This window comes from Schistocerca cancellata, chromosome 9, assembly GCF_023864275.1.
Source record: "Schistocerca cancellata isolate TAMUIC-IGC-003103 chromosome 9, iqSchCanc2.1, whole genome shotgun sequence".
Taxonomy (NCBI): domain Eukaryota; kingdom Metazoa; phylum Arthropoda; class Insecta; order Orthoptera; family Acrididae; genus Schistocerca; species Schistocerca cancellata.
Window position 1 is genome coordinate 311,359,073 of NC_064634.1, and position 13,719 is coordinate 311,372,791.

Genomic DNA, 13,719 nt, shown 5'->3' on the forward strand with positions numbered 1-13,719 from the left:
CCTTTACATACTGCATTACCCTTTCAATATCCTCATACACTTTCTCTATCTGTTCATCTTCAGCTTGCGACGTCGGCATGTATACCTGAACTATCGTTGTCGGTGTTGGTCTACTGTCGATTCTGATTATAACAACCCGGTCACTGAACTGTTCACCGTAACACACCCTCTGCCCCACCTTCCTATTCATAACGAATCCTACACCTGTTATACCATTTTCTGCTGCTGTTGATATTACCCGATACTCATCTGACCAGAAATCCTTGTCTTCCTTGCACTTCACTTCACTGACACCTACTATATCTAGATTGAGCCTTTGCATTTCCCTTTTTAGATTTTATAGTTTCCCTACGACGTTCAAGCTTCTGACATTCCACGCCCCGACTCGTAGAACGTTATCCTTTCGTAGATTATTCAATCTTTTTCTCATGGTAACCTCCCCCTTGGCAGTCCCCTCCCGGAGATCCGAATGGGGGACTATTCCGGAATCTTTTGCCAATGGAGAGATCATCATGACACTTCTTCAATTACAGGCCACATGTCCTGTGGATACACGTTACGTGTCTTTAATGCAGTGGTTTCCTTTGCCTTCTGCATCCTCATGTCGTTGATCATTGCTGATTCTTCCTCCTTTAGGGGCAATTTCCCACGCCTAGGACAAGAGGAGGAGGAGGAGGAGATTGGTGTTTAACGTCCCGTCGACAACGAGGTCATTAGAGACGGAGCGCAAGCTCGGGTGAGGGAAGGATGGGGAAGGAAATCGGCCGTGCCCTTTCAAAGGAACCATCTCGGCATTTGCCTGAAGCGATTTAGGGAAATCACGAAAAACCTAAATCAGGATGGCGGGAGACGGGATTGAACCGTCGTCCTCCCGAATGCGAGTCCAGTGTGCTAACCACTGCGCTACCTCGCTCGGTGCCTAGGACAAGAGAGTGCCCTGAACCTCTATCCGCTCCTCCGCCCTCTTTGACAAGGCCGTTGGCAGAAGTTTTCGGCCACCAATTCTGATTATTTATCAAAATTTTGGCAGTGGCAGGGATCGAACTCGGGACCGAAGACGTTTTGATTATGAATCAAAGACGCCACCCCTTTTTTTTCTCATTTTGTTCGTTTTCGTTCGTTGTATCTGCTCGGTACGGACGTCGCAAGACACCCTTTTCAGTTCGTAGTTGATCCATTATCTCAGTTTTTTTATTACAGAGGGCAACTAACCCTGTGACCGAACACGTTGAGTTACCGTGCCGGCGCCCTAGACCACGGGTATGTCTCTCTTCTTTAATCAGCGTCAATTGCCACATTTCGCACCCTACAGATATCTTATTCGGTTTGGTCATCTAATGACTTTACAAGACGGTAAATAACAGCATTTGCAAATCATCAAAGACGGCTACTAAGATTGTCTCCTATGTCGTTAATATGGATGAGGAACAATAGATGGCCTATAACACTTTCTTGGGGAACGCCGGATATTACTTCTGTTTTCCTAGATGACTTTCCGTCTACTACTACGAACTGTGACCTTTCTGACATGAAATCACGAATCCAGTCGCACAATTGAGATGATATTCCATAGGCAAGCAGTTTGATTAGAAGACGCTTGTGAGAAATGGTGTCGAAAGCCTTCTGGAAACCTAAAAATATGACATCAATTTGATATCCCCTGTCGATAGCACTCATTATTTCATGATTATAAAGAGCTAGTTGTGTTTCGTATGAACGATATTTTCTGAATCCGTGTTGTCAATTTGTCAATAAATCGTTTTCTTCGAGGTACTTCATAATGTTGGAACACAGTATATGTTCCAAAACCCTACCGCAAATAGACGTTAGTGATATGGGCCTGTAATTCAGCGGATTACTCCTACTTCCCTTTTTGGGTATTGGTGTGACTTGAGCAATTTTCCAGTCTTTAGGTACGGATATTTCTGTGAGCGAGCGGTTGCATATAATGGCTAAATATGGAGCTATTGTATCAGCATACTCTGAGAGGAACCTGACTAGTATACAATTTGGACCGGAGGCCTTGCCTTTAAGTGATTTAAGCTGCTTTGCTACAGCGAGGATATCTATGTTCTCATCTTGTCAGTTGTTCTTGGTTGAAATTCAGCAATATTTATTTCGTCTTCTTTGGTGAAGGAGTTTCGGAAAACCGTGTTTAATAAGTCTGCTTTAGTGACACTGTCATCAGTGACTTCACCGTTGTTATCGCGCAGTGAAGGTATTGATTGCGTCTTGCCACTGGTGTGCTTTACATATGACCAGAATCTCTTTGGGTTCTCTCTCAGATTCCGAGACAGATTTTCATTGTCGAAATTATGAAAAGCATCTCGCGTTGAAGCACGCGCTATATTTCGAACTTCTGCAAAACTTTGAGTATGAAGCAGGCAAATAACAACTGCGCTGAGAGCTAATGTGGCGTGACGAAAACACACCCCACTGCTGTCGAATCAGTAAACTTTGAAGACAGTACTACAGGCAACAGTAGTACAGTGAACACTGCTAAGAACTATAGGATTGTTGCACAACAAGAAGTCTTCGACTCCATCTCAGCTTGACAACAGTACTGTGGTTCAAATGGCTCTGAGCATTATGGGACTTAACTTCTGAGGTCATCAGTCCCCTAGAACTCAGAACTACTTAAACCTAACTAACCTAAGGACATCACACACATCCATGCCCGAAGCAGGATTTGAACCTGCGACCGCCGCGGTCGCGCGGTTCCAGACTGCAGCGCCTAGAACCGCTCGGCCACTCCGGCCGGCAACAGTACTGTGAACTGACTCGACGACAGTGACTAATTAATAACACTCGAAGAGTACTGTAATGCTGGATAGACAATCGTAGCAACGTGACTCTCTGTATACTAGAACTGCTTCTCTGCTGTGACCGTCCTGTGCGGAGGTGGCGCGTGGGAATTCCGTGGAGTGTGGGTACGACACCCACTCGCATTAGCCACGCCAGAGATGCTCTGCTCGCGTGCAGTATGTTTGTGATCCTTGACCTCTTGCTTCTAAGAATGTCACATTTGATGTTGCTTCTAACAAGGGAACCTCCCCACCGCACCCCCCTCAGATTTAGTTATAAGTTGGCACAGTGGATAGGCCTTGAAAAACTGAACACAGATCGATCGAGAAAACAGGTAGAAGTTGTGTGCAACTATGGAAAAAATAAGTAAAATATACAAACTGAGTAGTCCATGCGCAAGATAGGCAACATAACAGGAAGTTGTGAGCTCAGGAGCGCCGTGGTCCCGTGATTTGCGTGACCAACTGCGGTACGAGAGGTCCTTGGTTGAAGTCTTCCCTCGAGTGAAAAGTTTAATTTTTTTATTTTCAGACAATTATCAAAGTTCAGGCACTCACACATAATCAGCTTCGCTCTCCAAAATTCCAGGACATGTTCAGATTTGCTTGGCAATATGCAGGAAAAATTTGACAACGTTAAAAACATATGTTTTGACAGAACACAGGGAAAACTGTGCGCCTGTGAAACTGTTGCATTCATTTGTTGCAGTTTATGTGACAAACTCTTATGTTTTCATCACTTTTTTGGGAATGATTATAACATCCACAAGAAAACCTAAATCGGGCAAGGTAGAAGAATATTTTTACCCATTCGCCAAGTGTACAAGTTAGGTGGGTCGACAACATATTCCTGTCATGTGACGCACATGCCGTCACCCGTGTCGTATAGAATATATCAGACGTGTTTTCCCGTAGAGGAATCGGTTGACCTATGACCTTGCGATGAAATGTTTTCGGTTCCCATTGGAGAGGCACGTCCTTTCGTCTACTAATCGCACGGTTTTGCGGTGCGGTCGCAAAACACAGACACTAAACTCATTACAGTGAACGGAGACGTCAATAAACGAACGGACAGACCCTAACTTTGCGAAAATAAAGAAAGAATGAAAAACTTTTCACTCAAGGGAAGACTTGAACCCAAGACCTCTCATCCCGCAGTTGCTCACGCCATCCACGGGACCACGGCGCTCCTGAGCTCAGAGTATCGTGTTATGTTGCCTATCTTGCGCATGGACTACTCAGTTTGTATATTTTACCTATTTTTTTCATAGTTCCACACAACTTCTTCGTGTTTTCTCGATTGATGTGTGTTCAGTTTTTCAAGGCCTATCCACTGTGCCAACTTATAACTAAATCTGAGGGGGGTGCGATGGGGAGGTTCCCTTGTAAGTATGTCAATGACTGACTGTCAAGATAACATGCTGCACTATCCTTCCAAGGAATCCTCAGCCCAAGTTCAAATCCTGTAATATAACACACATGAGCGTATTATTGTCAGTAATAGTATTTTTGTTAACAATGTTAGAGTGTCACTCTAAGTCAAATACTTTTCTCTGCATGTAGTGATTGCGCTGTGTGGCATGGTGGATCGATAGTACCCCCACCGGTGTCTCACAGTTGGTGACGGAAACGCACATTTCCGACAGACGTTGGCAGCGATCTCACGGGGACCCGGCCGACCCAGTGATCCGCGCCCACTGAGCCGCGCTTTCAGCGGCTCCGACTCTGAGGGCCCTCTGCCGCCGCGGTACACGGTGTCTGGCGTCAGCTACACGGCCCAGTCGCAGTCGCAGGCTTCAACAGTTCGGTCGTGCAGCAGCAGTGGGAGTCTCGCACTGCATGATGCTCTTTTGCGTCTTGTAATAGCCGGACTTTATTGCTGTCTGTTCTTTTGTAAAGGTTCTTCGCAACGCTTGGGAAAGCTACAAGTTAAGCAAGACATCTGTTTGCTGTATTTACGTCTTCACCAATCATTTCTGCTCCTGTGCAGCTTCCCTGCGACGATAGTTGCCCCGCCAATCTGTAGCCCATCTCTCCTTACCATTGGGCACGAAGTAGTACACAACCAACACCTTGGTCCGTGGCTTTCAGAATGTCATGAGAGAAGAGCACCATTTTGGTTACGCATAATCGTTCGTTTTTTTTTTTCTTTATTGTAATTTTATCACCTCATACAGGCGGGCTGTCAGCAGCATAGTACGCCGCTCTTCAGCCTTAAGTGGTACAATCATGTGACAAAGAGGCGACATAGACAATACAATGAAAACGGCGGGCAAAAAAAGTAGAGACAAAAGACAATAGACATGAAGCCGTTCACGCTGGACGATAAAAACATTAACACATGTTGACACGGCGCACAGAACACGGAGGACGGCGACGGCACATGCGAACAGTGGAGTGGTAACTGCGAAAGAACGCGAAACACAAAACGAAGCACACACACGAGACACTGATGGCGATGATCTCCGGCGCGCGAATGTTCACTATGCGTGTGCGAGTCCGGGGACCTGCCAAGAGAGGAGGAGGAGGAAGGGGAGTTGGAGAGCGAGAGGGGAGAGCAGAGATGCCACGGGCAGGGGTGATAGGGGGAGGGAGGAAGGGGGAGGGGAAGCCTGGGGGAAGAGGGGTGGAGGGAGGGGACGGGGGAAAAGGAAAGATAAGGGAAGGGAAGAGAAGGGAGGGAGGGTGCCTAAAGGAAAGGACACCGGAAGTGGGGGGTGGGGCAGGGTCAAAGTTGATAGGAGGGGTAGATGGAGGGGAGGAGGACATCATCAAGGAGGGGGAGCTGGCGGCAGCCACCTTGGGAGAGGGTAAGGAGGGTGGAGAGATGGAGACCGGGTGGGACATGGGAATACAGGCGCGGCAGTGGGCGGGGGTGGGAGAGGATCGGGGAGATGAGCGGGTGAGGAGGATCGAGTTTACGGGAGGTGTACAGGATCCGTATCCTTTCAAGGAAAAGGAGGAGGTGGGGGAACGGGAGGAGATCGTACAGGATCTGCGTAGGGGAGGGGAGGCGGATGCGATAGGCGAGGCGGAGAGCATGGCGTTCAAGGATTTGGAGGGATTTGTAAAAGATAGGGGGGGCGGTGATCCAAGCCGGATGGGCATAACAAAGGATAGGGCGGATGAGGGACTTATAGGTGTGGAGGATGGTGGAGGGGTCCAGTCCCCACGTACGGCCAGAGAGGAGCTTGAGGAGACTCAGTCGGGTGCGTGCCTTGGCTTGGATTGTCCGGAGGTGGGGAGTCCAGGAGAGGCGACGGTCGAGGGTGACGCCAAGGTACTTAAAGGTGAGAGTGAGGGCGATAGGACGGCCATAGATGGTGAGATAGAAATCAAGGAGGCGGAAGGAGGGGGTGGTTTTGCCTACAATGATCGCCTGGGTTTTGGAGGGATTGACCTTGAGCAACTACTGGTTGCACCAAGCCATAATCGTTCTTTCCAGAATTCATAATAATTGGCATTGCTGAGGTCATTCTGTTCGAGATGCCTCATTATACTTGAATCAGTTATTTTGGAAAGGGCACGAGTCACATTTTTTGTCATATTGAGTTATGCTTGGATTCGGTATCTATAGATATAGATATATCGTTTTGCATGAAAAAGCATAACATAGGCTGGGGAAGGCAATGAGTTTGTTACATGTTTTGAAAAGGGTATTAGTCCTGGACTCACGCCCCTTTCAAAACAACTACGCTGCTGCTATCTGGTGACAATTTTAGTAAATTCTTCAAGCAGCTGGTTGAGTGTAATTTTATAGTTGATTTGCGTGCAAACATGACAGTGATACTAATGAATCACATTGTAACCTTCCCGTATAAATAAAAAAATATTAAATAATGATGTGTAACGTTCCCTAACAGAAAATAAAAAAATCGCTAAATTTGGATAATTTAATTCTGACGTATGAAAACTGATAAATCTTAACTCATGAAAAACTGATAAATCTTGACGTAAGCAGTGCTACGCCATGGCCCTGTGAAATCAATCTGAATCTGTCTGTGAGAAATAAACTGAAAAATTCTTACCTCGTGATGGTGTCGCCGGATAACGCTATCTATATATCTGCTCGTAAATGCCACAGCTTAGTGCAATGCCTATCCACAAATACTGGATAACATTTGTCTGAGAACTGGATTACGAGTAAAACTGACTTTACTTAGTGACACAGTTGCACAGCTGCTCGTCTGATTACTAAAGAGTACATGACAATGATCTAACAAAAACTCTGGAATATTTTAATTTAGATATATGACTGGATCGGGACTGGCAATGACTTAAGGGAAAATTTACTTTTATAGTTGACTGGTAAAAACAATTATATTCCGAATTTTTTTAAGTTATTGATAAAGATCTATAATCCATTACACGGGAAAACTGAATATATAACAAACCTGGGTCAACTGGTGCTGACGAATCACAAAAGAAAAGATTGAAACAAGTTCATATTAACATCTCAGACAAGTGACTCAACTACGTGCATGCCAATAAAAACAATAAAATTTACCTTACAATAAGATGGTTGACTTAATTACACTGTTGGTTTTTCATTATATTAACAGTTATTCATTTGTTCATCATCATCTCATTCCATGCTATCATTTAGCTCTGCGGCTGATCACTATTATTATTCAGTTCCATATAGTAAAATTTACAGTTTGTTCTGCACTGTGACTTTAACAACTACTAACTATAAACTGCGCTGTACCAGCGACAGACTACAACTACACTGTAGCAGCGAACGACTGCAACCGCGGCAAAGACTGCTCTCACATGCGACTCTATTGCAGCTCTCTTTTAACAGGGGCAAAGATATTTTATGTGTCAGGCAGATCCTGTGAATTGTCGTTCTAGTAAGTGAGCAATATAACGAGATTACATTTGCTCCAGCACGGTGGTGAACCCCTTACAACATCGAAAACGCAAAAATAGCCAACGAAACCCAGAACAATATAAACAGAATAAGATTAAAAGGTGTAAAGTAAAGAGAAATGAACACATCAGCTATTCTGGGAAAGTCATTGCAGCCAGAGCTACAGAACACGATTGCAGATAAGTTTCTAATCTAACTTTTATGTATGTTACATCTTATTAAACATATACTTTAATACAAGATAAGCCTTCAACACAATGGTCAGCAGAACAATAAAATTCATATTTTCGGGGGGTAACATTCACTTCACCTTCACTAATTAAAACCTATAAAATATATAAAAATTTTAATGTAGGCTTATTCTGTTAACTGGGGTCAATCAATGAATTTCACTGTAATTATTAATCTTCGACCACATGTCAAAAATACAGTCGCACCTATATTTAAACTCAAATAAATCAAAAATCCACGGTGCTAAATTTATATTTCCAAGGATTTTTGCAGATAACACAGTGTGCCTAAATACCCATTAGAAAAAACTAAATCCAAAACAATTAGCTTTTGTTTGATTTCAGATGCAGTATGAAGTGTTTTACAAAATTCAGTGCCCTAGACAAGATAACAATTTTGAAAAATTTCCATGAATTTGAAACTAAAACGGAGCAAGATATTTTCCTACACGGCCAGCTGACTTTATGAGATGTTCATCGCCGTAGACCACGGAATGATACTCCAAAGGTCAGACTCCACAATGTTTTGTACAGCATTACTCTTGCAGGTAACAGACATACTATTTGCAAAAAAGCCGTTCATCAGTTTGTATGGAGTATCCGAAAAGAGAGTGAGAAAACTTGTTGCCTTGCGAGCTGCAGGGGAATCTCCAAAAGAAAATCCAGGAAAATCAGAAAACTCTAGAAGCAAAGCTATAGTAGGAGCAGTTTGTGAAAAAATAAATAGGCATACTTCCTGTTTTCCAGTAAAGGAAACACATTATGCAAACCGAAATATCAAGTATTTGAATGCCGAGCTAACAGTAAAAATCATTCACTATTTTGCAAAAAGTATCCAGACATTGAAGTTACTTATTTATTTTATTTGAAGAGTTACAAGGAGAAATTGGCTATGCATTTGGAAGGCCTCAAAAAGATGTGTTTTCTACTTGTGAGGAGCTCGGTCAATAACTTAAAAGTAGTTTTCTGTATGACAACGCTAAGCGTGTTGAGGCCGCAGAGCTGTTGGTACATAAGCGTAGATTACAAAAGTTCGGCAACAAAATGAAGGAAGTAACAGCAAATTGTGTCGAACGGGATGACATCGCATGTATCTGTTTTGATTACATGCAGAATTTGCCCTTGCCGCATATTCCAGTGCAAGAGGTATTTTACATGAGACAACTATGAGTGTACTTGTTTTGCATCCATGACATGAAAAAGGGAACCTCATTACATCATTTATATCATGAGGGATTGGGCAGAAAAGGACCCATTACATATGTAATAACTTATCTGACAGCACCAAGAAGCTTCATTTATTTTCAGATTCGTGTGGTAGTCAAAACCGAAACCACGCAGTCACACGCTTTATCATGAGTCTGGTTGCAACAGGAAGATTCGACAAAATTATCCTACACGGGGGCACTCTTTGCTCCCCTATGACCGTAACTTTGGGGTAATTAAAAGGTATATAAAGCGGAGTGATCGTGTGTACTCGCCTACAGAGTATGCAATGAAAGTAGCTGAATCAAGTTCAAAATGTAAATTTACTAGCGTACTGCATGAAAAATCGTTCAGTATTGATTATAAAGGTGGGTGAACAAAATTTTACAAAAAGACAACCAAGTCAACTGAATCTTTGGGAAATAGGGTGCCAGAAAAGGACAAAATTGATTTTAATATATCAAAGTATTTCAAGTTGCAGCGTGCAAAATATAATCCTGGTGTGTTAAAAGCTTATGAACATACTGATGGGTTAAAAGTACACCGCTTTACTCTGGCTACCTACAGAGGAGGCCTACCAACAGAGGAGGTTTACCATCACAAGTGTCCAATCAACCATAAGGAAGTTGAAGATATGAAGTTGGTAAAGTACATTCCACAGGAGCCTCTCCCCTTTTATGAAGAAATATGTAAATGGCCGACACAAGACTAAGAACTCAGTGATGACTAAATATAAAATATAACCTTAAAATGCACATATTTTGTTATTTTCTATTGATAATCCAAATAAGAAATTTTTGATACAATAATTGATTTTTGATACAATGTTAACATATTCAAATTCAACATTAAATAAAAACACATTTTCTTAGAAAGTGCTATTACTCAAATTTTCTTTTTTTTAAAAAAGGACATAAGTCAACTTACTTTAAACTTTTTTGCGAAAAGATAATCACTTGAAATTTAGGTACATACTAGATGTTAAAAATATGCATTAATGAAAAATTCTTTAAAAAATATAAATCAAAAACTCTTTTTTAAAAAACAGTTTTAATAGACTGCCAGAAAACTGCTTCTTATGGACTCGTGATCCTTCCAAAACGACTGATCCCACAGAGATCGAAATGTGTTTTTAAGATTCCACAACAAGCGGACGCCAGTGAGATTGGACAGTAGCTTTCTAGATCACTTTTGCTACCCTTCTAGTAGACAGGTATGACCTGCGCATTCATCCAGTCACTCGTCCTACAATATTTATTCGTACTGTGTGCAAGTGCGCCTGAGAGTAAGGCGAGCATCAAGTGGATGACACACATCAGGTGAAATTGAGAGCGCAGATGTGTAGCCGATTCGGCACACAAACTATGTTCTGGGTCAAAGTCAGTGAGCAGAGTAATTAACGAGAATCGGACGCTTCAAACGAGATGAAATGTTAATCGAATTAGGTAAGTGACTACACGGAGCCGATAATGACTTTTGCGTGGGCTGACAGTTATAACAGCAGAGAGAGGACACCCTTTATTCGAATGTCAGGCGACGTGATTAACGAGCCAATGCCCAGTGGCGACAGCTGACCTGGAAGGGGCCGTAAGTTGGTTGTCTACACCGGTTACTAATGTCAGAGAGATGGAAGTATCTCAGCGTACGATACATACTTTTCGTGCTCACTATTTACGGGGTTATGTTGGGGGATCAAGATTGGTACTGAGAAGTCAATCTCATAAATGCACGTGGCATTGATTATAAAGATCATACCGTTTAATACTTATTCTTGTATTTGGGTTGGCTCTGTACAGAATAGCCGGCTCGCAACTAAAGAAAGTTGTTTCGAAATATAAAACCATGTTAATAGTCGTATTATGGTAGGGAGGTCAGGAGTATAAACACTGTAATCCGTTCATCATAAGAATAAATCTGATGTAAACATTGCACTATGTATTCTTCCGCGTTTGCTGGCATCTCATTGGATTTCCGTTTCACGTGGGACTGCAGCCAGGCTGTTTCGAGTACTGTGAAGTAAAATAACAAGGGTACGTTTTGTGCTGTGCGTTACGCGCACATCGACTTGGCGATAATACGGGACAACAGCTTTACCGGCTCATTTAACTAGGACAGTACTGGCCGGTCAGCTGGTACAGCTAGCCTGCAGTGACGTGGCCAGCTGCAGTTCACACGTGAAAAGAGACGGGCAGAGGAGCAATACAGCTTCGAATCTCATTTAATTTTTGAGCAGAATGAAATAATATACTGCAAATCTCCCACAATACGCTCCTTAGACGACTAGACGGAAACCACAACACGTTATCGTTTTTAGCTAAAGTACTATCGTAATCAAAAATAAGAATAATGGAAATTCCTGACTTAACCACAGGGTAATTTTTCTGCATAAGCTGTGTGCAACATAAGAGAGTACTGAAGGATTTCATCGTTTAGTTAAATGTAGCAAACTGAAGGTATTACTTACAGTCAGTCATCCTGTATTCTCTTTGCTCCTTCCTTATCCGAATCCGAGAAATTCAGTTCTGGAAGTCTCACGTGCTACGTTGATAACGAGCCTATCAATAACAGAATCCACGAAGCCAACGAGGCGCAGCATTTTCTCTTATGACGAGCCGTTCTATATCCCGCCACCGTTCGGCAGTGACGTGTGAAAAAGCTGCGTGCGTTAGTTCCAGTACGTCTGGCAGCGTCTTGTTACTTCTCGGGACAAATCCCGCTGCTTGGCTCCAGATCAGTTCTGTTGGGTTCATATTTTAATAGTACAGTAGGAAATGTAAAAGTGCAGCATTTGTATGATGTGCTCGATGCTGTGAAAATGATTGTTTTTCATGTTTCTACGATACTAATCTACCTCTGTGGTATAAAACGATGGACACAGTCCAAATAAAGAGGATTTGCTTTTTCATTTTTGCCTTAAAAATTCAACTGTTAAATTTTCTTCATTTAAACAACTTTTATGGACAGTCTTTCATAAAACATCGATAATTAAGAATTTGTATTTGAAATGGAAACAGGAATTTCGCGTCCAAATGCAAATAGAAACAAGAAGACGTGCATTATTCATAAAAAAAATGATGATGAGTTTTATAATTACGAGATGTTGGTATTTCAATTTGAACGAGAGAAAAAATGATACTGAAGAGATTTGCACCAATCACGACTAACGGGATTTGGTTCACAGTCTATAACGCTACCTACTGCACTACCTGGTCAATGTCGGTGTAATTTTTAACTGCAGTATATACAACGCTGGAAAAACTTCATAGCCGATTATCTCCGTAAATTTACGAAAAACATCAATCACCGCCTATTTCTCGGCACTGTCTAACCGTGTTCCACGCGCGTGTTTCACTACGAAACAGAAAGCAGCCTCAGCCATTTTCATACTGCGCTTTGACAGTGCGACAATCAGAGCACAAAAAGTGCAGAGGCTGTGACTGTACACGATTTTTGAAATAAAAAATACGTAGCTAAAGCGTGATTAAGAAAAACGTTGATGGCTGTTAATACACTTGAATATCTCAAAGTTTCATTTAACGTAACCTAGTAAAAAGATATCTCATACGTAAGTTGGACCTATTCCTAAGAGCGTAACAACACCAGTGTACGTGTGCTACGGCTTCTGACCAATCATAGCGTTTGTGCTTGTTTACATCTGGTTTATTCTTATGGTGAACGGATTGTAACAACGTTTATTACATCCGATTTACAAAAGCCTTCAGAAAAGCATTAGCAAAGTATTACAAACGTCATCACATCTATTACATTTCTGGCCACAACAGTTATGCCTCACAGAAATTCTGTGCACAAACATCTCACAACTGTAACAGAAACACGTTATTGCAGTGCGTGTGTTGGTAAGAAGAACAATGCATTGTACCTTCCGATAGGCATGCGTGTCAGAAGGAACAGGAACTGCGACGACTATGAAATACATGAAACGCATTCGCAGCTGCGAATACGAAAAACCATCAGGTGGTTAACGGAATGACGACAGTGAACATTTGTGTCATACCAGGATTCGAACCTGAATTTCTTGCCTTTCGCGAGCGGTCACCTTAACCGCTTCGGCTATCCGTGCACGACTCACGGGCAGACCCAAACTTCCCGCGTCACAACCTGTGCTCGTACACACATTACCTAATTCCCGTACGGGCGAGGACGTTTTAATTGAAAGCCGCTGTCTGGTATCGACAGGTAAATACGATATTACAGTACCTGTCTTGTTAAGAATCTTCCTTCTCACATGCATGCATGCACTTCATCGTCGCTGCCTGCTACCGGCGGATAAATACGATATAGCAGTGCCTGTGTTGCTGAGCTGAAAGATACCATGTTCCTTCGGATATACATCCATGGGTCTGGCCCATGAATGTTAAAGTGACTGCCGGCCGCGGTGGTCCCGCGGTTCTGGCGGAACCGCGTGACTGCTACGGTCGCAGGTTCGAATCCTGCCTCGGGCATGGGTGTGTGTGATGTCCTTAGGTTAGTTATGTTTCAGTAGTTCTAAGTTCTAGGGGACTTATGACCTAAGATGTTGAGTCCCATAATGCTCAGAGCCATTTGAACCATTTTTTTTGTTAAAGTGACTGCTCGCGTAAAGCGG

The 13,719-nt window shown here is 42.8% G+C and overlaps 1 non-coding gene across 1 annotated transcript; it reads right to left on the reverse strand.

Moving 5' to 3' along the window:
- Positions 1-840: 840 nt before the first annotated feature.
- Trnaa-cgc (transfer RNA alanine (anticodon CGC)) lies at positions 841-913 on the reverse strand. Its single transcript has one exon. It is a non-coding gene; the product is annotated as a tRNA-Ala (tRNA).
- Positions 914-13,719: the final 12,806 nt, after the last annotated feature.